General features: G+C 49.2%; 1 protein-coding gene across 1 annotated transcript in view; it reads left to right on the top strand.

Annotated features, from left to right (window-relative positions):
* The window catches only part of OVCH2 (ovochymase 2), a 996,115-nt gene that overhangs the window by 291,535 nt on the left and 679,038 nt on the right, over positions 1–25,542 (top strand). The gene's annotated exons all lie outside the window — the stretch shown is intronic.

Raw genomic sequence — 25,542 nt, 5'->3', positions numbered from 1 at the left:
GACAATTGGCCTCTTTGATAAGAGTTGCCCCCCACACGTATCAATGATGACAGAAAGTACAGCTTCTTACTCCGGCTCCAATACTGCCACTCCTTTCGTCAGTATGGGCCCAAATTTGAGCCGAAGCAAAGGCTCACGTCGTCTGAAGGACTGAGAGGCTGAGAGAGTTTCCCTCTGAGCCCGCACCCCGCCCAGGTAGTGATCCACGTTACCTGGGGATGCGACCCCACTCTCCTCTCCTCCTTCAGCGAACAGGGCCTTCCATGCACTTTCTCAATGGGCCTCAGCGGCTCGGCCTGGCAGCTCAGCTCCTCCAGGGCTGCGGTCTGAGACGTGACTGTTATATGAAGGTCTCAGGTGGCCACGGAGCAGACGTACCCCACGTCTCTGAGATTACTTTACTCCTGGTGCACATTCACCACAGCATCCTCCGGGTCTCCTCTGGCACAAAGCCCTACTTCTTCCCCGGCGCACTCGATGACCAGGCGCTCTTCACCAATGCCTCCGGTGTACCCCGACACGCACCCTGTGCATCCGAGACTCACTCCACTTCCGATGCACACGTTGATCAGGCGCTCTTCACAAGCACCTGTGGTGCACCACGACACGCAACCTTTGCGTCCGAGCCTCACTTCAGTTTCGGTGCACATGCTGACCAGGCGCTCTTCACTAAATCCTGCGGTGCACCAAGACACGCACCTAGCGCGTCCGGGTCTCGTTTCTCCACCGTGTGTCCAAGATCACAGGGCACATCTTCAGAGGGTCTCAAGCTGCCACATCGCACACCGACAGTGTCGCTTGAAACTTCTCCGGAAACTTTTATGTTCCTGTCTTTCCAAACAGGGAGCCAGCTCAGCTTGGGCCCTTGGGGTAATAAGACACAGCACAAAGCACAGTCTTCGTCAAGCAGGGGGACCGAGCGCACCAAGCACAGTCCCAACAGCCTCTTCTTTGGTTAAAACAGCAAACTGCAGACCAGCCCCAGATCACAAATCAAGGATTGGTCTTTCCCCAGCAGTCTCTTCAGTTGTTCCTTCCTTAGCAGAGGTTCCTTTTGACCACGAAATGGGTCCAAGTCTTTTCAGTCTTGTTAGAAGCGGCTGTCTCTAGTTGGCAGAGGTATACACTTATGACAAATAGGGGCACACCTTTTCTAGTCAGGGCAAGGGGATCACACACTTAGATAACCCCTGCTCACCCCCTTGGTAGCTTGGCAAAGCAGACAGGCTTATCTCAGAGGCAGTGCGTTAAGCATTTATGACCACATACAGTAATAAAGTGAATACACTACAAATGGACACAACACAGTAGTATTATAAAAATAAGGATTTTTATATAAGGCTTAGCACAAGACCAAATAACGACAAAAATGTACCACAATCTTAATAAATACTCTTGGAAGGAAAAATAATAGTTCAAGCACGGTTTCTTCTTAGCACAAAGTCTTTAGTATCAAAAGCAACTCTTCTTCTTTAAAACACAGTTCTTGGCAACAATGTAACCCACACGGGAGTCACACGACGTCGAGGCAAAGTTAATCCAAAGGTTCGGCGTCGACCGCGAGGAGCGCTACGTCGAGCCCGGAGTCGCACAGACCCCCACAACACAGTACCTTGGAAAAGTGAAGCACTCGATGATCAGCGGCGTCGAGATGTCCGGCGTCGCGTCTTCGGCGTCGATCGGGCCTCGGAGTCGGGGCGATCTGCAGCAGCGTCGACCGAAGTCGGGCAGGAGCAGCGCTCACGGGATGAAGCAGGATACGGCGTCGTTGTCGATGTCGATGTTGCAAGAGTGAGCAGCGCTCACGGCGTCGAGAGGGCTCGGGGTCGATGCGATCAGCGGCGGCGTCAACACAGGGTCACTTGGAGCTGGAGCCGAACTCGCTACTCACTGGCGTCGCTACTGGCGTCGATCGGGCCCGGCGGCCGGCGTCGAAGGTGCGGGACACTGGAGCCGTTACTCACGATGTCGAGCTGGATTCGGCGGCGGCCGTCGGCGTAGAGATTGCTGGATTCTTCAGAGGTGCTGGATTTCAGGTTCCAGCAACAAGCACTTTCAGCAAATAAATGAAGTCCTTTGACCCTGTGACTTCAACAGGAGGCTGGCACTTCTTCCAGCCCTTGGAGATTTTCTTAGCAAGCTTGAGAGTACACACTCAGTTCCTCTCTCCTGGTTCCTTGGCAAAAATAAAGAAGCAGCTGCAGGATTCCCCCAACAAACAGCACTCTGGCAGAAGGGGTAGGCAGTCCTTAGATCAGCAGGCTTCTTGTCCTTGGTTCAGGTTTCCTTGTCAGAAGTGATCTAAATTCTTGGTTCAGGGGTCCTTCTCTTATTGTCAGATCTCGACTTGGCCCTCTCAAGATTCATCCTGTTCTCGTAAAAAGTCCTTTGATTTCTGGTACCACTCCATTCCTGTCCATTTGGAGTTGGCGGCAGAGAGTGGCTCAACAGTGGGCTGATTGATTTCAGGTTGGTTCCTGGTTGTGCCGCCCTAGTCTGTAGGTCAGCGTTCTAGTGTTCCGCTGACTGTCCGCCATTTCGTGTGCGAGAGTTCTTTGCTCCGCGCACTTCAACTGTCGTTTTGAGTCGGAAGGTCGCTACTCCTCAGTACTTCCGAATTTTGACATTTGTTCCGTAATTTTGGCACAGTAATCTGTGCAAGGCTCTATAGTATATTTGGAGCCTATGTTTGCACACGAGACAAGACTTTTAGAGTAGTTTTTCCTCAGTTCACGGAGGATATTTCTTCTGCCTTGCTTCTTCTAAAAGCATCGTTTCACGGCTGACTCGGCCAAGAAGTCACCAGCGTCCCTCTTACCTGAAGAGTCCTTGTTCTTGCGGGTCCTGGCAGCAGCTCCGAAGTCACCGGCTAAGCAGTAGGAATGTTCCTTGTTATTTTGTCAATTGAACTATAATGGTGAAACGCTTCCTGCATTTAGACTTTGTGTTCTCCGCCCTAGATAGTCTCTTGCTGGGGTATACGTGTAATATCACAGAACTACTGAAGTGACTTTCAACTTCGGGAACAGTTATTCATTATTCTTCAAAGGCTTCCAGCAGCGTCCAGTAACCTAACTGGTTGAGCATTGTAAATGGGGTATTCATTGTATGCATATAATTAATACTGCTGTCTACCTCCATATCGTCATCCAACCAACTACAACTTCTGGATACTGAACTGTAATGCATTGAATATATAAGGAAGCGTGTTATTATCCTGTGAAGAATTAGAGAGCAGCTAACTCCACACTTGATTAAGGTAAAAAGAGAAGCTAGTGGGAACAGAGTAGTCTAGGAAGACAATCCTTGTGGGAACTGTATTATTGATGTTCTTCATGTTTTAGGTGCAGTTTGGTCCAAATTAAGAAGAGCCAATAGGCACCTGTGTGGCAGTCTCTCTTGTCTATCCACTTCCCCTTTCCCTTCCGTTCCTGGCCTTGGAGAAATCCGGGTCCAGGGAGGTGAGGGAATTGGGAATAAATCAGCTGGGCACCTCCCTTCGGTCATCAGCTTCCACGGAAAATCCAAGAATTCAGGTACACTTCTGACACTTATACCCCTTTTTGGCTTTGATCCCTTTGTCCATGCAGGGGAATTTCCCCCCATCTTGGGTTTGTTGTGGGTGTTGCCAGGCCGAAGCACCTGGCCTATTCACTGTGCAGGGCAGAGTCTTCAGCCGCCCAGCAGGAGCGGAGCCAGCATTGTCACTGGCAGGGGCAGGGCCATCAGTTGCCCGGCAGGAGGTGGGCCAGGAAAGTCCCAGGCAGGCACAGAGTCATCAGTCGCCTGGCAGGGGGGCGGAGCCAGCATTGTATCAGGCAGGGCAGGCTATCAGGAGCTACTCTTCCCCTACTCTCAATGCAAATGCCCCACTCATCCCACACTGACTCATTCAGACCTCTGGAGCCACCGAGCTCCTGTCACACGCACACCAGAACCAGCAGAGACCAGTAGACAGTTAGACAAGAAAATAGCTACTGTCTAAAAGTGCTATTTTCAAACACAGAGTCCAAAAACCATCCACCCAAACGGCTGCGTTATTAAACCCTGAGTTCAGGGATACCAAACTCGACATTGCACCATGCTCCCCGAGCCCGCTGGGATTATAGCATTAATAATCCTGGCAGCCCATTCTAACTGATGGAGAGCAGGTAACCTTACAATAGTGAAAAACGAATATGGCTGTAATTCACTATTAGGACATGCCAACCTTGTCAGGCTTGTCCTACCTTATGCTTACAATGCACCCTGCCCTTGGGCCTACCATAGGGGTGACTAACATGAAGTTAAGGGAAGGTTTAGGGACTGGCAAGTAGGTGTACTTGCGCAGTCTGCGTGACAGTACCAGACTGCACATAGGTCTAGCAATGGCAGACCTTTAGACATACTTTTACTAGGCCGCTTCTGTGGGTGGCACACCACGTGCTGCAAGCCCACTAGCAGCATTTGTATTTACAAGCCCTGGCACTCCTGGTGCACTCTACTAGGGACTGACAGTAAACCAAAATAAGCCAAACATGGAATTCAATCAATACAGCAATTTCACATAGGGAGCACTTGCACTGTGGCACTGATCAGCAGTGGCACAGTGCCCAAAGCAATATACCAGCAAAAACATCGTAAACAGAGGAGGCAAACAGAAAAAATGGAGGAGAGACTCATGCCAATGATGCCAGGTCTAACACGTGTCCCCTCCAGCTGAAATGTGGGGAGAACTACCCTTACCCTAGGGAGTCCTCATCACTAAGGCGGAAAAATCTGGACAGACCATCAGCATTGGCGTGATCTGTGCCAGGGCGGTGTTCCACCGTGAAGTCCATCCCCTGTAGGGAAATGGACCACCTCAACAGTTTTGGATTCTCACCCCTCATCTGCATCAACCATCTGAGGGGCCTGTGGTCCGTCTGAACCCGGAAGTGAGTCCCAAACAGGTAGGGTCTTAGCTTCTTCAGCTCCCAGACCACAGCAAATGCTTCTCTCTCTATCGCACTCCACCTCTGTTCCCTGGGAAGTAACCTCCTGCTGATGAAGGCTACAGGTAAGTCTCGGCCCTCTTCATTCACCTGAGCTAGAACAGCCCCCACGCCATGCTCTGAAGCGTCCGTCTGGACAACAAATTCTTTAGGAAAAGTCGGGTGCCTGGAGTATGGGTGCTGTGCACATTGCAGTTTTCAAGGTGTCAAAGGCCGTCTGACAGGCGTCAGTCCAGATCACAAGTCTTGGCTGCTTCCTGGAAGTCAGCGAAGTCAAGGGGTGCACAATGTTACCATAATCCTTGACGAACCTCCTGTTATAACCCGTGAGACCCAAGAAGGCTCTCACCTGAGTCAGGGTTTTGGGCGGTGCCCATGCCAGGATGGTATCAATCTTGGGTTGCAGGGGGGCCACCTTGCCGCTCCCTACTTGGTGCCCCAAGTACACCACTGAACCCTGCCCAATCTGGCACTTACTGGCTTTGATTGTGAGGCCTGCTCTGCGCAGGGCCAACAACACTTCCTGGAGGTGGCGCAAGTGTTCCTCCCAGCTGGCGCTGAACACTGCGATGTCGTCCAGGTAGGCGGCACTCAAATCCTCCAGTCTAGCCAAGACCTGGTTGACCAACCTCTGGAAGGTGGCAGGGGCATTCTTCATCCCAAAGGGCATAACCCGGAACTGGTAGTGCCCATCTGGTGTGGAGAATGCTGACCTCTCTTTTGCCCCATCAGTCAAGGCGATCTGCCAGTACCCAGACGTTAGATCAAACGTACTAAGGTACCGGGCAGCCCCTAACCGATCTATGAGCTCATCAGCGCTGGGGATGGGGTGCGCGTCAGTCTTGGTGACTGAATTGAGTCCTCGGTAATCCACACAGAACCGAAGTTCCGGTGAAGCACCAGGCGCTGCAGCCTTTGGGACCAAGACCACTGGGCTGGCCCAAGGACTGCTAGAGGACTCAACCACCCCTAAGGCAAACATTTTGGAGACCTCCTCCTTGATGTATGCTCTGACCTTGTCAGTCACTCTGTAAGCCTTGTGCTTCACAGGAGTGCTGTCCCCGGTGTCCACATCATGGACACACCACTGAGTGACACCAGGAATCAAGGAAAACAGATCAGGGAATTGTCCCAACAATTGGCGACAATCCTGCTGCTGTTCAGGGGTCAGTGTGTCAGAGAGGACAACACCATCCACTGACCCATCTTGCTCTTTTGCATACAGGAGGTCAGGAAGAGGCTCACTCTCCTCCTCCATTCCAGCATCTGTAGCTAGGAGCATGCCCACTTCGGACCTTTCTAAGTGGGGCTTCAACCGGTTGACATGCAGGACCCGCAAGGGGTTCCTGGGAGACTTCAAGTCCACCATGTAGGTGACATCGCTCTTTTTTTCCACAGCCTCAAATGGTCCAGTCCACCTGTCCTTGAGCACACAAGGTTCCACAGGGGACATGACCCAAACTTTCTGTCCAGGCTGAAGCTCTACCAGAGTGGCCTTCTGGTCGTACCACCGCTTCATCTCTTCCTGGCTGGCCTCCAGATTTGCCTGAGCAAGATCATTGAAGCGCCTAGTCTGGTTCCTAAAGGCCAGCATGTAACTGTATACATCCTGGGGAGGCTTCCTGGGAGATTGCTCCCAGCCTTCTTTGACCAGACTTAAAGGTCCTCTTACCGGGTGTCCATACAAAAGCTCAAAGGGGCTGAACCCTAGAGACTTCTGTGGCACCTCACGGTAAGCAAACAGCAGGCATGGCAAGAGGACGTCCCATTTACGCCTCATTGGTTCTTCAAGACCCATAATCATGCCTTTAAGGGTACGGTTGAATCTCTCAACCAACCCATTACCTTGAGGGTGGTAAGGAGTGGTGAACTTGTAGGTTACCCCACACTCCTTCCACAGAGACTTCATATAGTTGGAAATGAAGTTGGTGCCCCGGTCTGACACCACCTCTCTGGGGAACCCCATGTGGGAGAAAACCCCCATCAGTGCCCGTCCCACCACGGGGGCCGTCACTGTTCTGAGAGGGATGGCTTCCGGGTACCGTGTGGCATGGTCCACCAAGACCAGGATGAACCTGTTGCCCAGGGCTGTCTTGGGGTCCATGGGCCCAACAATGTCAATCCCCACCCGGTCAAAGGGGGTACTGACCACGGGAAAAGGTTGGAGGGGAGCCTTCTGCTTCCGCCCGCTTTTCCCACTTGCCTGGCAAGTTTGACAGGTCTTGCAATGGATATCTGTATCCCTTCTCATCTGAGGCCAATAAAAATGGGTGACAAGCCTGTCATAGGTCTTGTCCTGCCCCAGATGTCCAGCTAACGGAACGTCATGAGCCAAACCCAGTAGGAAGGCTCTGAAGCGCTGGGGTACCACCAGCACACGGGCTGACCCAGGCTCAGCAGCCTTAGGCTCGCTATACAGGAGATCGTTCTCCCAGTAGACCAAATGTGACCCTGACTGATCACCTGTGGTTTGGGCTGAGGCCTGCTGCCTCGTACCCATAAGAGAAGGGCACACTTTCTGTTCTGCACAAAATTCTTCCCTGGAGGGACCACCAACCTGCTGCCAGTGGGTCAGCTCGGGCAGGTCTCCCAGTTCAGCAACTTGTTCACCTGTGGGTTCCAGGGCATTCCCCTCAAGGTCTGCCTCCTCCTGGACCACGGGAACTACGGGGGACGGTTTCCCGTGCCCCCTGCCTCTTCTCTTCACAGCTGGGTCCTGGGCCATACTTTCAGGCTCCAGAACCCCATCAACACCCTTACTTGCTGTCATGGATCGAGTGGTTGCACACACCCACTCTGGCACACCCAACATTTTCAAATGTGTCTCCCTCTCCACCTTAGCCCAAGGGGAGTCTTCCAAATCATTGCCCAGGAGACAATCAACAGGCAGGGCGGGCCTTACAGCAACTTGAAGAGTACCTGAAACTCCCCCCCATTCAAAGGAAACCTGAGCTACCTCACACTCTCTCTGGGAGTTGTCAGCAGCTATCACAGGGTAGAATGCGTGGGGAACAACCTGCTCTCTGGACACCAAGTGACACTTGACAGCTGTCACACTCGCTCCGGTGTCTCTGAGAGCTTCCACTCTATGGCCATTAATGGTCACCCACTGCCTATATTTCTTAGTGTTACTAGGCAGAGGGGGTGGAGGGACTAATTCCATGTCTCCTAGAGAGACCAGGGACATCTCTGCGGGACCCTCCCCACCATGGGCAACCATCTCCTCCCCTCCCAGGGCTACACTCGCCAGCTGACGGGGTGGTGCACTAGAGTTCTTCAAGGGACACTGAGGATCATAAAAACGGTGTCCCATCTGCTTACAAGCGAAGCAGGTCATTGGGCCCCTACGAACAGGTTTACCTGTCGGGGCCTCTGACTTCTTATCTGGGGGAGGCTGGGAACCCTTCCCTTGGTTCCCTTGGGGATTACTTTGGGGCCCTTTCTGGAACTCCCTCTGTTTGCCTTTGTCCCCCCCACTCTTCTGCTGGGGACCCTGCCCACCTTTGGCTGAGTCTCCCACTGGACCCTTGTGGACCCTGGTACTGACCCAGCGGTCCGCCTCCTCAGCAAGTTTTCTAGGGTTAGATATCTTGCTGTCAATAAGGTGCTGGCGCAGCTCTGGAAAACAGTTATTAGACAAGTGCTCCCAAGCAAACAAATCATAAAGAGCATCATAACTTTCCACTTTGCTGCCCTTTACCCAACCATCCATGGCTCTGCAAAAAAATGCCACATATTCAACCCACGTAGTACCAGGCAACTTCTTACATTCTCTAAAGGCCTGTCTGTACTTTTCTGGGGTTAGGCCATACCTTAACATTAAAGCATCTTTCATATGAGTATAAGACATCCTATCCTCAACAGGCATGTCTAACAGGGTATCCCTTCCTTCATTCACAAAGCGACCCCACAACCCCGCTCCCCAATCCTTCTCAGGGACCCGGTGGGCCAACAATGCTAACTCATATGCTTTAAACCATTGACCAATATCTTCATTCTTCTGAAAATCTTTGATCATATCTTTAGGAAAATAAAACCTACTTTCTGCAGGCACAGATGGGATGCTGCCACCAGAGGGATTCAATTCTAACTCTTTAGCTTTGAGCTCCAACTCCCTCAACCTGGTATCACGCTCCAAAGCTAACTTCTCTCTTTCAAACTCTAACCTTTTGATCTCCAGGTCAGCTTCTCTCCTGCCTCTTGCATTCTCTATCTCCAACTGCCCATTTATCTTAAGTTTTGCCATTTCCATGTTGTATGCTCGCTCCTTCGCCCTTTCTTCTCTTTCTTCAGGAGAAAGACCTTTGGAGGAAACACTGCTGCCAGGAGGGGAGGGGGGCCCATTCACTGGCACCTCCTCTTCCCCTTCCCCTGTCGGTACCACCACCGGATCAGAGGAATCTCTGGCCTCTACCCAGGCCTGCAATGCTTTGAGATATTCTGGTTTGATTTTGCAGCCTGTGGTAGGAACTTTAAATTGCTTGCAAAAGGATTTCAGATCCTTTAACTGATAGTCGTTGATCTTACTCCTATCAAATTCCTCCACAACAACAACAGGGGCAGTGACTCCGGCATCACTCATGGTCAAAACTGGCAGTTTTCAAAAAATCAAGCTCCAGGAAATTTGGAGAACAAAAATAGGATATCCAACCAAAACAGATTGTGGCTGCGCTATGGTCTCCTTTCACTATGTAGCGCACACTAATCACTGCACATGGGTCATAAATGCAAAGTTCAAATCCTCACCGCTGACCCACCAATGTTAGAAGCGGCTGTCTCTAGTTGGCAGAGGTATACACTTCTGACAAATAGGGACACACCTTTTCTAGTCAGGGCAAGGGGATCACACACTTAGATAACCCCTGCTCACCCCCTTGGTAGCTTGGCAAAGCAGACAGGCTTATCTCAGAGGCAGTGCGTTAAGCATTTATGACCACATACAGTAATAAAGTGAATACACTACAAATGGACACAACACAGTAGTATTATAAAAATAAGGATTTTTATATAAGGCTTAGCACAAGACCAAATAACGACAAAAATGTACCACAATCTTAATAAATACTCTTGGACGGAAAAATAATAGTTCAAGCACAGTTTCTTCTTAGCACAAAGTCTTTAGTATCAAAAGCAACTCTTCTTCTTTAAAACACAGTTCTTGGCAACAATGTAACCCACACGGGAGTCACACGACGTCGAGGCAAAGTTAATCCAAAGGTTCGGCGTCGACCGCGAGGAGCGCTACGTCGAGCCCGGAGTCGCACAGACCCCCACAACACAGTACCTTGGAAAAGTGAAGCACTCGATGATCAGCGGCGTCGAGATGTCCGGCGTCGCGTCTTCGGCGTCGATCGGGCCTCGGAGTCGGGGCGATCTGCAGCGGCGTCGACCGAAGTCGGGCAGGATCAGCGCTCACGGGATGAAGCAGGATACGGCGTCGTCGTCGATGTCGATGTTGCAAGAGTGAGCAGCGCTCACGGCGTCGAGAGGGCTCGGGGTCGATGCGATCAGCGGCGGCGTCAACACAGGGTCACTTGGAGCTGGAGCCGAACTCGCTACTCACTGGCGTCGCTACTGGCGTCGATCGGGCCCGGCGTCCGGCGTCGAAGGTGCGGGACACTGGAGCCGTTACTCACGATGTCGAGCTGGATTCGGCGGCGTCCGTCGGCGTCGAGATTGCTGGATTCTTCAGAGGTGCTGGATTTCAGGTTCCAGCAACAAGCACTTTCAGCAAACAAATGAAGTCCTTTGACCCTGTGACTTCAACAGGAGGCTGGCACTTCTTCCAGCCCTTGGAGATTTTCTTAGCAAGCTTGAGAGTACACACTCAGTTCCTCTCTCCTGGCTCCTTGGCAAAAATAAAGAAGCAGCTGCAGGATTCCCCCAACAAACAGCACTCTGGCAGAAGGGGTAGGCAGTCCTTAGATCAGCAGGCTTCTTGTCCTTGGTTCAGGTTTCCTTGTCAGAAGTGATCTAAATTCTTGGTTCAGGGGTCCTTCTCTTATACCCCTTTTTGGCTTTGATCCCTTTGTCCATGCAGGGGAATTTCCCCCCATCTTGGGTTTGTTGTGGGTGTTGCCAGGCCGAAGCACCTGGCCTATTCACTGTGCAGGGCAGAGTCTTCAGCCGCCCAGCAGGAGCGGAGCCAGCATTGTCACTGGCAGGGGCAGGGCCATCAGTTGCCCGGCAGGAGGTGGGCCAGGAAAGTCCCAGGCAGGCACAGAGTCATCAGTCGCCTGGCAGGGAGGCGGAGCCAGCATTGTATCAGGCAGGGCAGGCTATCAGGAGCTACTCTTCCCCTACTCTCAATGCAAATGCCCCACTCATCCCACACTGACTCATTCAGACCTCTGGAGCCACCAAGCTCCTGTCACACGCACACCAGAACCAGCAGAGACCGGTAGACAGTTAGACAAGAAAATAGCTACTTTCTAAAAGTGCTATTTTCAAACACAGAGTCCAAAAACCATCCACCCAAACGGATGCGTTATTAAACCCTGAGTTCAGGGATACCAAACTCAACATTGCACCATGCTCCCTGAGCCCGCTAGGATTATAGTATTAATAATCCTGTCAGCCCATTCTAACTGATGGAGAGCAGGTAACCTTACAATAGTGAAAAACGAATATGGCTGTAATTCACTATTAGGACATGCCAACCTTGTCAGGCTTGTCCTACCTTATGCTTACAATGCACCCTGCCCTTGGGCACACCATAGGGGTGACTAACATGAAGTTAAGGGAAGGTTTAGGGACTGGCAAGTAGGTGTACTTGCGCAGTCTGCGTGACAGTACCAGACTGCACGTAGGTCTAGCAATGGCAGACCTTTAGACATACTTTTACTAGGCCGCTTCTGTGGGTGGCACAACACGTGCTGCAAGCCCACTAGCAGCATTTGTATTTACAAGCCCTGGCACTCCTGGTGCACTCTACTAGGGACTGACAGTAAACCAAAATAAGCCAAACATGGAATTCAATCAATACAGCAATTTCACATAGGGAGCACTTGCACTGTGGCACTGATCAGTAGTGGCACAGTGCCCAAAGCAATATACCAGCAAAAACATTGTAAACAGAGGAGGCAAACAGAACAAATGGAGGAGAGACTCATGCCAATGATGCCAGGTCTAACAAGTCTCAATCCATTTCTGTTCCATTCCAAAATTCAGGGGTTTCAGCTCTCATAGTTATACCCCTTAAGGCCTTTGAAGTTTGTTGTGCTCCGGGGTCCCTAACCCCTCCCTAAATCATTTCTGGGTGTCTCCCTCCCAGTGTCACCTTTCCCCCTTTGATACTGGGGGTTTGGATCCTTAATCACTCAGCAGGAGACAGGTCAATTGTTTTATAGCAGCAGCCCAGGCCTTTCACCTCCCGGGGCTTCTCGCCTACTCTCCAGATGCAGGTCAGCATGGTGCCATCTCAACCCCTCCCTTGAGTCAAGACCTCCCCCAGCTCCTCTGACCTCTCAAATCCAGACAGTCAATCCACATTCAGCAGAGACACACAGAAATGCTAAAAGCACAAAACACAGCCAATTTCTAAAAGAGTTTTTTCTAAACACACAGTGACAAAACCACTTTCATAGAAAGATGTGTTATCACCCTGTGAGTTCATACACACTAGACTTTATCTCTCCATTATAAACTTATAGGAAACTATGCTACCAAAACACAATATTACTTCTCATCTCCTTCACCCAACCAGATGCATTTTGAACTCCCTCTAAGATGGCAATTGCTTCTTTGAGTGAGGGAGTCTTGGCCAACAGTTTTTCCTGTACTCTATTGCTAGGGAATCTGTAAGCTCACCAAATTCACAGGTACGTGCTAACACATTTAGAGATGCAATGTAGTTACCTACTCTGACATTTGGCTGTTGTGCGCTCATGAATCATATGTGCCTTTCTAATACTAAGTTAATGCGAGGTCCAAAATACTATTCAAGCATTTGAAGAGACATGTTAACTGCATCTGCAGGTTCACCAGCACCATCTCCAATGTGTAACTCGTCTAACCTCTTATAAATGTTGCGGCCCTCAATACCAAGATTGTGCAAGAGAATTGCCTGCTGCCTGCATCCCACCAATAGCCAAAATATACGACTCAAAAATCTTCTTCCAACGTTTCCAGAGTAATGCTGGTTCACCCTTTTCAGAGAGTAAAGTTAGTGGCTGTGGCATATTAGATGCTGACATTGTAAGAGATAAACCTAATACAATGTTATTAATAAAAAAATATTGAAAATGTCAAAAGGCACAAAAGAAAATGCCTGGAATATCTTGATGAAATTACATAGGTGCACTCAACACTATAATAGGGTTGTACCGCGTGAGGGAAGAAACACAGCACACTTATAGTGTGCAAAACAGTATAGAATACTGACAAAAGTATTCGCACAGGTTGCTGTCACTAGGTTCTTCTTCATGCAGCTCAGTCAATCAATATTGCAGCCCACCCGCTACAACAGCTGGATCCAGTTTGCTTCCTATGCGATTCCAATTGAAGATGCCGCTTGTGCATCGTGATGTGTAAATTTCTGTGGGTGATGACGTGTGCGCTCACCCGCCACAACAGCTCAATATGGTTTACTTCCGATGAGATCCACTAGAAAATGGCCTCTGCACGCTGTAACATGATAACGTGTGCGTCGCGCACATTGCTGTCACTTGGTTTTCCACTAAGCAGCCTCAGTACTGCTCATCACTCACCCGCAACAACGTGTGATTCCGGTTGCCATGGTGCTGTCAGCATGCTCCCGGTGAGGGTGTCTTGCTCAAGAGTGAGCGTGCTCAAGAAAATGCTCACTCATGAGCCCCGTGCGCAAAGCGAGACACGCTTAAGCAGATCGCAGTAAGCTGGATTCCTCTCTTCTTTGTTTTATGTATATGAATACATTCATATATATCTGAAATCACAGCAAGCAGGCCAAAAATAAAAATAATATTACACCTAGAGTGGTTGATGGCTGATCATCGCAGCTTTAAGAAAATAATTTCAGGGTATAGTCAAATATCCACAGGGGAATTGGTGGTGTAGCCAGCTGGTCCCCAATCCAGCTTTACTCGTTGCCAGTGTTGAAAGAAGACAAAATCCCAGTTTTCCAGCTTCTTCATTTCTTTTAGAACACCACCAACATACAGCCTGCCAGTGTGCTCTCAATCTCTAACTGACTCTAATGGGACATTCTCCTTGGAGACCACAAGCATTCCAAGCATAAGCTGTGTAGGTGCCCTTAAAGGGGTATGTACATAACCACAACAGTTATGTTTGGCTACAAGTGTAATGTACGACCCACAATGCATGAAGGGCGGAACGTAGCACATGCCCCCAGCGTTTCTCACGCCCCCAGTGTGCCCCTTGATGCGGCGCAATTGCGTTCACATGGCATGAAGGCCGGACACACGCCCCCAGTGTTTCTCACGCCCTCAGCGTGTCACGCCCCCAGTGTGCCCCTTAATGCTGCGCAGCAACATAATTGGCGTTTGTATGTACGACTCACATGGCATGAAGGGTGGACACACGCCACCCAGCGTTTGTCACTCCCCCAGCGTTTGTCACGCTCTCAGCCCATGCCCACAGCACAACGCAGACACGCCCACAAGGGACTACTTTGCTGGCACGGTTCTTTTACCTTTTAAATGTATATGGTGTCCTACAGTACAATTGTATGTCTTGCACTGAATGATTGTGATGAACACCACTGTTTCTTGAAAAGTTAATAAAAACAATAAAAAAAAAATGTATATGGTGGCCGTCTGCATAGCCTATTTCCTTCTGCTGCAACTGCCCTTTCCAACGCTGTATTGGGTGTTGTGATTGGTGCTGTGGTTACTGAGATTACCAGCCTCAAAGGTTTGGGCTCTCTCTTTATAATATTAGTAAGGCTGCTGGAGTTATGCGATTGTGTGGCCACTGCGATTTTCGCATTGTTATTGATTTGCTGCATTTGCCACATTATCTGCTGCATAATCTGCAGATTTTAACAAAAAAAGGTTGTTTATAGCTCAAGCAGTTCAAAACATACAACATTCCAGTGATGTTTTGCTGCCCAGTGTGGACGGCCCTTTGCAGTGCTGGACTGACCAACTTCCTGTTGCTTACAGCTAACGAGGAGCAACCAATGCCCATAAAGTGTTATTAAGTTTTAAAATGACGAAATAATGAAGTAATATTATTTTCCAACATGCAGAATTATGCCACATTATTTGACTTTTGTTGCCACAAAATGTACTCAACCCTGCTGCGTAAATTGGCCCTCTCCTACTGCATAATTCAAGTGGCACGGCCTAGTATCAGTGGTATTGCCTATTAAATTCCAGCTTCGTGTAGACTTAACGAATTGTTCTCATGTCTACTTTGAATTGGAGGACTCTCTCTTGCTCTCTCTCTCTCTCTCTCTCTCTCTCTCTCTCTCTCTCTCTCTCTCTCTCTCTCTCTCTCTCTCTCTCTCTCTCTTTCTCCCTCCTTTCCACAGGCTCTCTTTATTTATACCACTCGGTCTCTTGCTTTCTCTCTCTTTGGAGCACTTTCTATCTCTTCCTGCAGTCTCTCACTTCATCCACTCTCTCATAGACTGCATCTCTATAGCCGATCTATCTATCCACTGATCTAACTGTATTGTATTATGTTGCAACATTTACATAGCGCTTATTACCCCTATGTGGGGCACTGAGGTACTTGTTTTTTTCTTTGAAAACTATTTTTAAGCCTAATGGTTTTTTAAAGTGGAGTTGGCCAGTTCATATTTCTGCCAACAGATGCACCAGTTTTAGCGCTCACATGTTAATTGGTCAGAGAACGTTGGGGCTAGAAAAAGGCACTTCTTTATCAAATCCTCTAAATAGCAAGCACACATGGAGAGGGGAACAGAACGGGTCTGGACTCTGGAGAGCCACAAGAGATCCTGACTGCTCCTTTCCTCATTCCTCAGGTAGGTGGCAAAAGAGAGTTTGTAAGGAAGGGAAGCATGAATGTCGAGAGCTACAGGAGGAAATTGTCCTTAAGGAGTAGCTCTACTCAATGAGAGAAAACAAACCGAGAGACTGGGATAACTGTGTATTGGTACTGTGTATTGACTGGTTAAATCAGAGAGTGGATATTACGTAATATCCTTGATTGCCATGACCGATGGCAATAGAAATGCATTATTTTCACTATCACACTAAAAGCGTTCAGCAGATTATTAACACGTAATGCAACAAGAACAAAGCGATGGGCAGAATGCTCAAACTAATCTCAGTGATGCATCCCTGTCCACGTTCTTCATCCACTATGCCACTCTAGACCGACACCCCATCTCAAACCTACGTAGGTCTCATCAGTGAGGCACAGCTTAGTGGGCAAAGAAACGATGGACTGGAATGCGGTCTAAGTAATTGTTGCTGAGATTAATTGAAGTGTTTCAGCAATCATATTTTTGTATTATGTGCACATAGCCAAGGCGTAGCCCGATAGCGCCGCTGCGCCTAAATGGTCAAACATAAACATCATATGCCTAGCCACACCAGTCATGTGTGTGTGTGTAAATGCATACAACTATAGCTTCAAATGCCCTGCTTTAGTTTCAGATGCCCCAGCTAAATTATGAAATGGCCTAGACAAAACAATAGTAGGCCCAAGAACAACCACCATATGCCCAGGTATACCACTATTAGCCCAGACGACACCTCCTAAGTGCTTGTATATCCTCAATGGCTCGGTTTAAATAAAAAAAAGCCCAGTTATGGCTTGAAATGGCAAATTGCTTCCTTATGATCATTACATGTGCAGATGAAGAATCATGCATAATGAAATCAATTTATATGTCTAGTGGCGCCTCAAAACCCCAGGTGTGTATTTATTAATTTTGTTTTTTAAGGTGATTTTACAACACCAATGATGCCACATAACGACCACTTTGCGATGCAGTTTTTACGTTGATGCAAAATGTGAGTACCCAAGTGGGGGGTAATAACTTGCGTGAAGTATTTGTGTAGAGTCAAAGGCAGTTTTGTCTTCCAGTTTGACTGCTAGATGTGAATAATTGGAGGTGTGGGGAAATAGGTTGTAAGAAAGGGGGCATTGTTCACAACACACAGTTGTGGGATGGATGCAGTTACAGCCTCTTCCCATAAGGTAATAAATATTCACTGCATCCGCCATTATATTAGGCAAACTGTTTGTTGGTGCAGACACCATGCCCAATTATAGCCTATATTCTCATGTGTTTACAAAGAAATGATAAAGCGCAGCGCTGTGCCATTTTAAAAAAGCAGGGATGAGCCATATTCTCAAGAATACAGCGCACCCCTTTTTTTCCCCCTTGCTCCAGCACTAAAAAAGCTGCTTAAGGCCAACGCAGACACCCTTGCACCATGGGCAAGGGTGCTTCTGTTGCAGGAATGTTTAATGATATAATCTATGTGCAGGAAGGTGTCCCTTCCTGTACATTAACAATCATTAAAGGCGATTTGCTCCTTCTATGTGAACTGCAGAATGCAGCACACACAGAAAGAGCAAAAAACGAGGATAAATAAAGGTATTTCTCCTCGTTGCACCACTCTTAGCGCCTGCTTTTCAATGCCGTAAGTTTTTGGCACTGCCTCAGATTTACAGATCCTTGTTAATCTGGGGCAACGTCAAAAAGCAATGGGTGTTGCGGTGGAACACCCACATAAACACCCATTGCATGGCCCTATGATGCATGAAACTGAGTGATAGGGAACGATATTTACAATGCGGCGTTAAGCCTAGCAAAGTGTCTCAGCGCTGCATTGTAAATATTGGGTAAGCATTGCGCCTCCGGATTGTCATAAAAAACAACTCTCCGATGCTGCAGTGCCCTTGCAAATATGGCCCATGATATCCCAACACAGAGATAGCACCTCTAAATTGTTTACAGTGGCATTAGAAAACTACCATTCGGTAAACAATTATATGCACGTATTTCTTATTTCAAGAAACAACAGCAGCCTGCATGTAAAAAAATAGTTAAGGCACTGATGTGCTGAAACAGATAATGGTATTTTATACCATACCAACAAACATAAAGCAGGCACACATTCACTCACATGTTATTTGGGAATGACATTAACTTACTTGGAAGAGACAGTAAAACTGTTAGGAACTGTGTTTATGAAGTATAAAAGCAATCTTACAAATCAGAAGCATTTAATGAATGTATCAGTAAGACTTAAAACCAGAGGGCCACACTATGTGGAGGATGTTAGATTGACCGAACTACAGAGTTTCTATTACCATGGCGTACAGTTTACCAATACCAGCCCATGGGGCCCACATATTTGAAATGCAAAAGCAGGCAGAGCCATGGAGGGCCTGAATAGATTTTGTAGAAAAAGTGCATATTAGCCATAAGAGAATTGATTAAACTATATTGGAGTGAATGTATCCCTACTGCTATATATGGGGCTGGCAGAGAGTATATCCCTCCAAATACCAGAAAGATTTTTATGTAAGAAATTGGCCATACTCCATACAGTTTCATCCGATATGATTCATAAAGAGCTGGGTATGCCATTCATAAAAGATTTGATTAATAAGAGCTCTATTATTTGCTGACACAACATATGGAGCAAGGCAGGCTCTAAATTCTCAAAACATGTCATTCTCAATTGCCTAAATCTAGATCAGTACCATAAAATCCCATGGATAGGTTACATGAATACACTGTTAACTGGGTCATTTGAGGTTGACACTACCCCACCACTTGTCCCTTAGACCCATCATCGACTCTGAGGCTATGCGAGAGATTGTAGACCATGATGTTACCTAATCTCATGCCAAGATGTAAAGTATGTGAGATTTTTCGTGCATAACAATGCCATCGTTACTGCTGTACTGTACGTAAATACAGAAAATAGCAATAAAAAGTAAAAAAAAAAAAAGGGTCATTTGAGGGAGTAACTATTACTAACCCAGCAAGCATCCTGCAATTCAGTAACAGGGAGTTAAACTCGGTTTGTAATACACATAGGAGACGCATGAGGAAGAGTAGCAAGAATGGCACATCCTCTGTGACAAGATATGACACTTCAGTCGCAGTTGGGTTTAGCCAGCTATTTATGCTTAGTAAAAAAATACCCAGCAGAGATTTTATCTGACAAGAATGCGACTGTGCCTTTTGCAACGTGTGCCAAAATGTCCTGTGATGGCTGGTCAAAACAATTTACTATCCACCTCATATTATTTTGCAGCCTATACATTTCTTAAGAAATGGATATTTTTATTAATGGAGTTTATTGGTATTTTAGCATTTTAGTTTATATATTTATGCATAGCATAATATTGAGTATAAATTGGACTAAGACATTGAAGGGCTCATTACGATGTAAGTTGGAGTTGCCTCCAACCGACATCGCCACGGTCCCGACATGACCGACCACCTGTTGTGCTGCAGTTGGAAACCAGCCGCAGCACAAGCTCCCATAGAGAAATGGGAGTTTCTGTTAATCCCTGCACCGCGTGGCAGGCTCCTCACTGTGCGCGGATGATGGATTCAACCCAGATCTGTGACTGGGGTGAGTGTCTAGAATATTTCAGCGCTCCATCTATCATCTCCTTGTGTTTGGTTTGTTTGCCCTAAGTTGGCAGGGTATGCCCAGATGTGGGTCCCTTGCAAACTTTGCCACTGGATTCAAGCTGGCCTGGCTGATGAAGGGTTTTACCCAGAAACCGGCCCCAGGATGCTTGTTTCCGGTTTAGGGAAGACCTGGATTGGCAGTTCGGACTGGACTGTTCCCATGAGGCACAGGGCCAAGACTGATTTGCATATAGCTGGGTCTGAACTGAGGTGGCGAAGTCAGCTAAAGAATGATGATGGATTCAACCCAGATCTGTGACTGGGGGTTAGTGTCTGAAAAGTTTCACCGCTCTGTCCATCATCTCCTTGTATTTCCCTTACCTAACTGTGCATACCACATGGTGTTTAAAACTAGAAAATCATCCTAGATACCGTGGCTGGAATATGGAGCCTGAAGCCTTGCTGCCTTAGGAAGGCCTGATCTGTATAATAATCCTTCTGTTATAACACGCTCTGATGGTAAACGGATCGAAACTGCCTTTAGGGTGAAGATGGCGTTAGAGCGAGAGGATTCTGCTTTAATGAAACATTCCACGCAACATGCTATAAAAGTAAAAACTGTAAACATAATTGAACCTTGCCTGACCTGGAATATGACACAGCATCAACATTGTATATTGATTTAGGCTGAATTTATTTCCCCACCTTATCCCATTTAATCATGGATGTTTTACGAATGTGGACTTTCCCCGGTGTAACTGTGACAACCTACCTATCCATGATACCATACATGTGGTTATGTTTTGTCCAAAATAAAATAATTTGAGAAATAAATATTTACGTTTTATTCTGAAAAACCACTGAATTTTACCCAAGTGAGGCCAGCCCTACTTTTTTATAGTTGTTAAATTGTCCCTTTATTTGTGTTTCTTTAGTACGCTTTTTGATGGGGGTTTAAAATAAGAATTTGGCATTGTGAATTTATCTGTATTTTATATGACTTGACTTTTATGATTTTAGTTATAAATTGAATAAAGATTATTATTGATTGATACCACATGTTGCAGGGATTATCAGGGGGGGCCCCAGTACCCCAACCGGAGGCTGCTGAGGCATGGAGGCCCTGCTAAGACCCCCAAATTCACTTTAAGACAGGCTTTTCATGTCAGAAAGCCCAACTTGAATAGCCTGTTGGAAACCAACATCATAATCCCTGTTGGACCTGGCCCTTTTGGCAGGTTTCACCCGAAACTTTTTGCTTTTGCCTAAGCCCGTTTCTGTAACCTGGTGTTGGTGATTTTAGGCCTGTGCGCACTTTTTCACTGTGGTACAGTGTAAAGTGCGTGGGCTCTGTGATTGTGGTGAGTGATCTGCCCTCCCATAGGAATGCATGGGGAATATGTGTGACCATGGTAGTTCCTGATGTGTGGGGAGTGCAGGGTCGAGTTTGGTATGTGCGAACTCGTGAGATTGAATGCTGCGTGATGATGTATGCGGCATGTATGTGTCTAGTGGGGAAGTACCACTTCTAGACATGAGTGTGCGTGTGTAGTGAGTGTGCTGACACGTGATTGGCTGGAGCCTGGCTCCAGGATGTCTGGATGGGTCTGCCCAGAGGTGAGTGTTGAGATTAGCAGGCTGATGTGAGGGGAGGAGTACACTTGGGTCCTGAATGGAGCTGGGTTTTTCCCACACAATGCTGGCTCCGCCCCCTGTGGTGCGACTGATGACCCTGTCCTGCCTAGTGAATGGGAGGGGGTGGCTGGGGAAAACAAAGTACTCCCAAAACCAGCTGCGACTGGTTTCTCCCCCACCCTGCACCTTTAGACAAAGGTTTTCAGTGTATAAAAGGAGGCTGTGACCTCTTGTTTCTACTGGAATCCTGCCAGGGGCGTGCTGCTTGGACCCAGGGGAAGGCTTGCCTCCCTGGGCCCTGCTCAGCCCCTGGATGCCCTGGAGGGCTAAAGGACTTTTGCTGGACCTTTATTGCCTCTGAGCGCCTGGGAGCGCTGTTGATGGCCTCTAGCGCTTGGAAGCGCTTGTGTTGCTGTGATAGCGCTTGGGAGTGCTTATTGTTCCTGCTAGCGCACAGAGCGCTGTATTCTTGCTGCGAGCGCTGGAGGCGCTTTATTTTCATCTAGCGCTGGGAAGCGCTTTGTGTGCCCAGCCGGTGCCCACCCGGCATTTGCCCGAAATTGCGGAGCATAGCGAGTGCCTACCTCGCTTCGTATTTGAATTTACGAGGGAGCCCGCCTGCCTGCCTGAAACAGGCCGCCGCGCTGCCCGCGGCGACCCGGAAGTATTGGGCCAGCCGGCCAATCCCTACGCGGCCCGACCGGGAGAAGGACCGGAAGTCCCGCCCTCGGCGCTGCAGCCCGAGGAGAGGAGAAAGGCTGCCGGTACTCGCGGGGCTCCCATGAGGAGAGGAGAGCCCCGCACCGGAAGAGGGTCCGGCCACAGCAGAGACGGAGCAGCTGAGGCTCCAGAGGAAGACAGAGAGCCGTGGTGACCCGCGTAGGAGTCCCGACCGCAGTAGAGCCCGGTGAGTGGGAACGGGCGAGGGAGAGCTCCGGGCAAGTCAGGAGAGCCTGTGAGGCTCGGGCGCAGTTGTTCCTTCGAGTCCCCAGGCAGGGGACTCCCAAGTTACCTGAGAGAGGCCCAGATGTGTTCGAGCCCCGAGAGGCTCGCAGAGGCACAGTAATATTCAGAGCCAGAGAGGCTCTTGGGCATTTGCGATATTGAGTCCCCCGAGGAGGGACTCCAACGTCTGAGGGGCATTGCGTGTTTTGAGCCCAGCGAGGCTCCAACGACGGCCATTCTTGTGTAGAGCCCTGAGAGGGCTCAGGGTGCATTTCTTCATTGTTAGAGCCACGAGAGGCTCTTGTGTCCCACAGTAGTTTTAGAGCCCAGAGAGGCTCTAGGGGGCAATCAGTTGTTTTAGAACTCAGAGAGGCTCAGGGGCAGTGATTTGTGTTGAGAGCCCAGCGAGGTTCCAAGAGGGGACAATCAGTTGTCCAGAGCCTGCGAGGCTCCCCCATCGCCTTTGGCCCCATCATTATCTACACAGCTGCCCAGCACTTCGTGGGCAGCTGCCACGTTTAGGACCCTGACACTGGGACACAGGGCGTCCTAGCCCCAACAAGGCCAGAGTGCCTAGGGACTGCCACGGGTTGTGGCTCATGTGAGTTTTGCGCAATTGCTTGTGCTGGCACCTCTGAATGTGTATTGATACATCATGTGTTTTCTTTCCCTACACCGCTGAATGTTAATGCATCATGTGTAATGTTCCTATGCTTATACCCCTAAATGTTGGTGATTCTTAGGTGCTTGTTTTTCTCCTAGTTCAGGTGTTGCTAGTGAGGTCTTGGTTCCCTGCGCAATATTCCTAAGGTGGTTAGGGTTGTGTAGGAGGTACTTACCCTATACCAGTAATTACTGGTTGTGTGCTACATTTTCTATTTTGTTCTAAAAGTGTTCTATATGCTAATTACTATTCCTAAAAAGTGATGATTCCTGACAGTGGTCCATGTGGCCCTGTCTTGTACATATCCCCTGTAAATTCTGCCCGTGCCTGTTGGCACATTGTAAAATGTGTGTTCTTATCTAATGTGTTTTGGTATAATACAAAGGCTATTTTTATATAACCTTGTGTGGAGTTTCCTTTGTAGTGGGCCTTGGGAGTTGTCGCTGGGTGCGCGCGCAAACACTTAACTTACATAGCCTCCAAGTTTAGCCTGGCTGCTCGCGTCACATTACCTAGAGGGTGAGCAGGGGTTATCTTGGTGTGTGACTCCCTTGCCCTGACGTGGAAGTGGTGGTCTCTGACTGACTCTGGCGCAAGCCTTGGCCAGCCAGAGATCCTGTTTCTAACATTGGTGGCAGGCGGTGAGGATCCGGATTTGTGTTTGCGTTGTACCGCAGTGGCAACAGGCCACACTACAAAACTCTGCATTTTTAGATTATCACATGTTGGGGATTATTGTTATGATTTTATGTTTCCTCGAGTGTCATTTTCAAATGGTGTTCCTGCGCTTTATGTTTAGTGGCAGAAGAGAGAAAATGACAGGGCGGGACGCCAGTAGATAGGGAGTTCCTTCCTGGGTCCAGTGTCCAATCCCCGTTCCTGTCCCCAGAGGTGTGGATAGAGGAGAGAGAGGGGGTGTGGAGGAGAAATGGCTAGCTCAGGAGGGTGGGTATCCCCGGAGTGTAGTGTGTCTGGATTCACCAGTATGGTAGGATCCAGTGGTGGCAGCTAAAAAATGTCCAGTGCGTGAAGTCCCATTCCCAGTTCTCAGAGTATGGTGCCTGGTGCTCAGTAAGAGGGGTACAGGTTGAGAGTCAGGGGCAGTGAGGAACTGTCTCGCCAGTCTGGAGGGGGAGTGTGTGGATGAGTGGTGTGTTGAACTAGAGGAGTTGGTGTGAGTTTTTTTTTTAAAGGAGCTTGCATAGGAGGTGTACCTCTGGTGGTCTGCAGGAGGTCCTGCAGAGGCACTGGACAAGAAGGTGGATGTCTGGCGGTGTGCTAGATGTCTTGCAGAGGCATTAGGGAGTGATTCTAAAAGTAGTGGCTTGTGTATCTGATGATCCTGTGTAGGTGAAGAGGTTCATGTGTAGCCCAGCTAGGTCCCATTAGGATGGTAAGGGTGTAGGGGCTCACGTCCTGTCTCAGTGGAGGCGGAGTGAGTGTGGGACGGTGTGTCTCACGTTGGCCCGAAACCCTGTCTCAGGGCCTGGAGGGTTCCCTAGGGGAGCGCCAGGTCAGGGGCCTAGGCTGTACTTACAGGTCATTTGAGGAGGATCTTCCTGTGTGTAGAGGATGGGGAGTTTCAGTAACCAGAACTCCGGCGGTCCTAGTATTGGGCAGTACCGCTACTAAGTGGAGGGTGCAGAAGTCCTGGTAGAGGAGTGAGAGGGGGAAAGAGTCCCCAGTGGAGGAACCAGTGGGTCAGGGGCCAGCCAGAAGGGCTGGGCCACCAGTGAGTGACCATGGTGATGCCACTTCTGTCCTGGGGGATCTCTGCGCCCTGCCAGGTGGGCAGGAGGTCGCGAGATTAGAGCCAGGCAGACTGTCAAAAGACACAGTAGTTATGTGTCACCCTCGTAGTGGGGCATGAGTGCTCCCCGTGAAGTCCTGGTTCGCTGGGCATTTGGCCGTCTAGAGTGCTTGACCATTTGTGGGGCCTCTGGAGGTCGTTCCCCGAGGAGGGGGGAGGCCAGGTTCAGGTTCAGCCTGACCTGGAGGGAAGAGCATCTGTGATTAGGGTCCTGAACAGTTGGGAGGAAAGTGTGTTGCTGATACGCTGCTGGCGTGTGCTCTGTCTAGCCTGAGACATACTGAGAATCCCACTGTGATAGGGAGTACGAGAGGAAAGTGTGTTGCTGATACGCCGCTGGCGTGTGCTCTGTCTAGCCTGGGCCACACTGAGAATCACCCTGTGATAGGGAGTACTGGAGGAGAGTGTGTCGCTGATACGCTGCTGGCGTGTGCTCTGTCTAGCCCGAGACATACTGGGACTCACCCTGTGATCATGGAACTGGAAGGGGATGCAGAGGGAGGGAGTCCTCGCCTCTGACTCCGATGTAGCCGGAAGGTAGATCCCAGGTGGTAGACCAGTTGATGGAGTGAGGTCCTGATCTGGTGGGAGAGTTGTGTTCTGGTGGGTGCCTCCCTGGGAGGGTGCGGAACCCCAGAAATAGAGGTAGGGTAGGGCATTCTTGCCCGTGACCTCTGGTCAGCCTGAGGGTGCGGACCCTAGGTTGAAGGATCAGTGGCAGTTTGGGGCTACACTGAGAGGGAGAGTGGAAAATGGCTACTGTGTGCCAGGGGTTACTGCCCCCCACTCTGTGGATTGGTCAGGACCTGTGACATTTGGATGGCCTAGGGCCTGGTCCTGGCCGTGGACCACTAGAGAGTACCAGTGGGGTATTATAGTTGGGTCAGAGAGTTCTGGTTTGGAGGTAACCATGTGGGTTCAGAGTGGCGCAAAACCGGAGGGTGTCCCTGCCGTGCGTGCCCGTGTCCGTGTTTTGTTGCCCAAAGCAGGGAAGCCC

Source organism: Lissotriton helveticus, chromosome 3_1 (genome assembly GCF_964261635.1).
Source record: "Lissotriton helveticus chromosome 3_1, aLisHel1.1, whole genome shotgun sequence".
NCBI lineage: Eukaryota > Metazoa > Chordata > Amphibia > Caudata > Salamandridae > Lissotriton > Lissotriton helveticus.
This window is presented reverse-complemented; position numbering and strand designations above follow the sequence as displayed.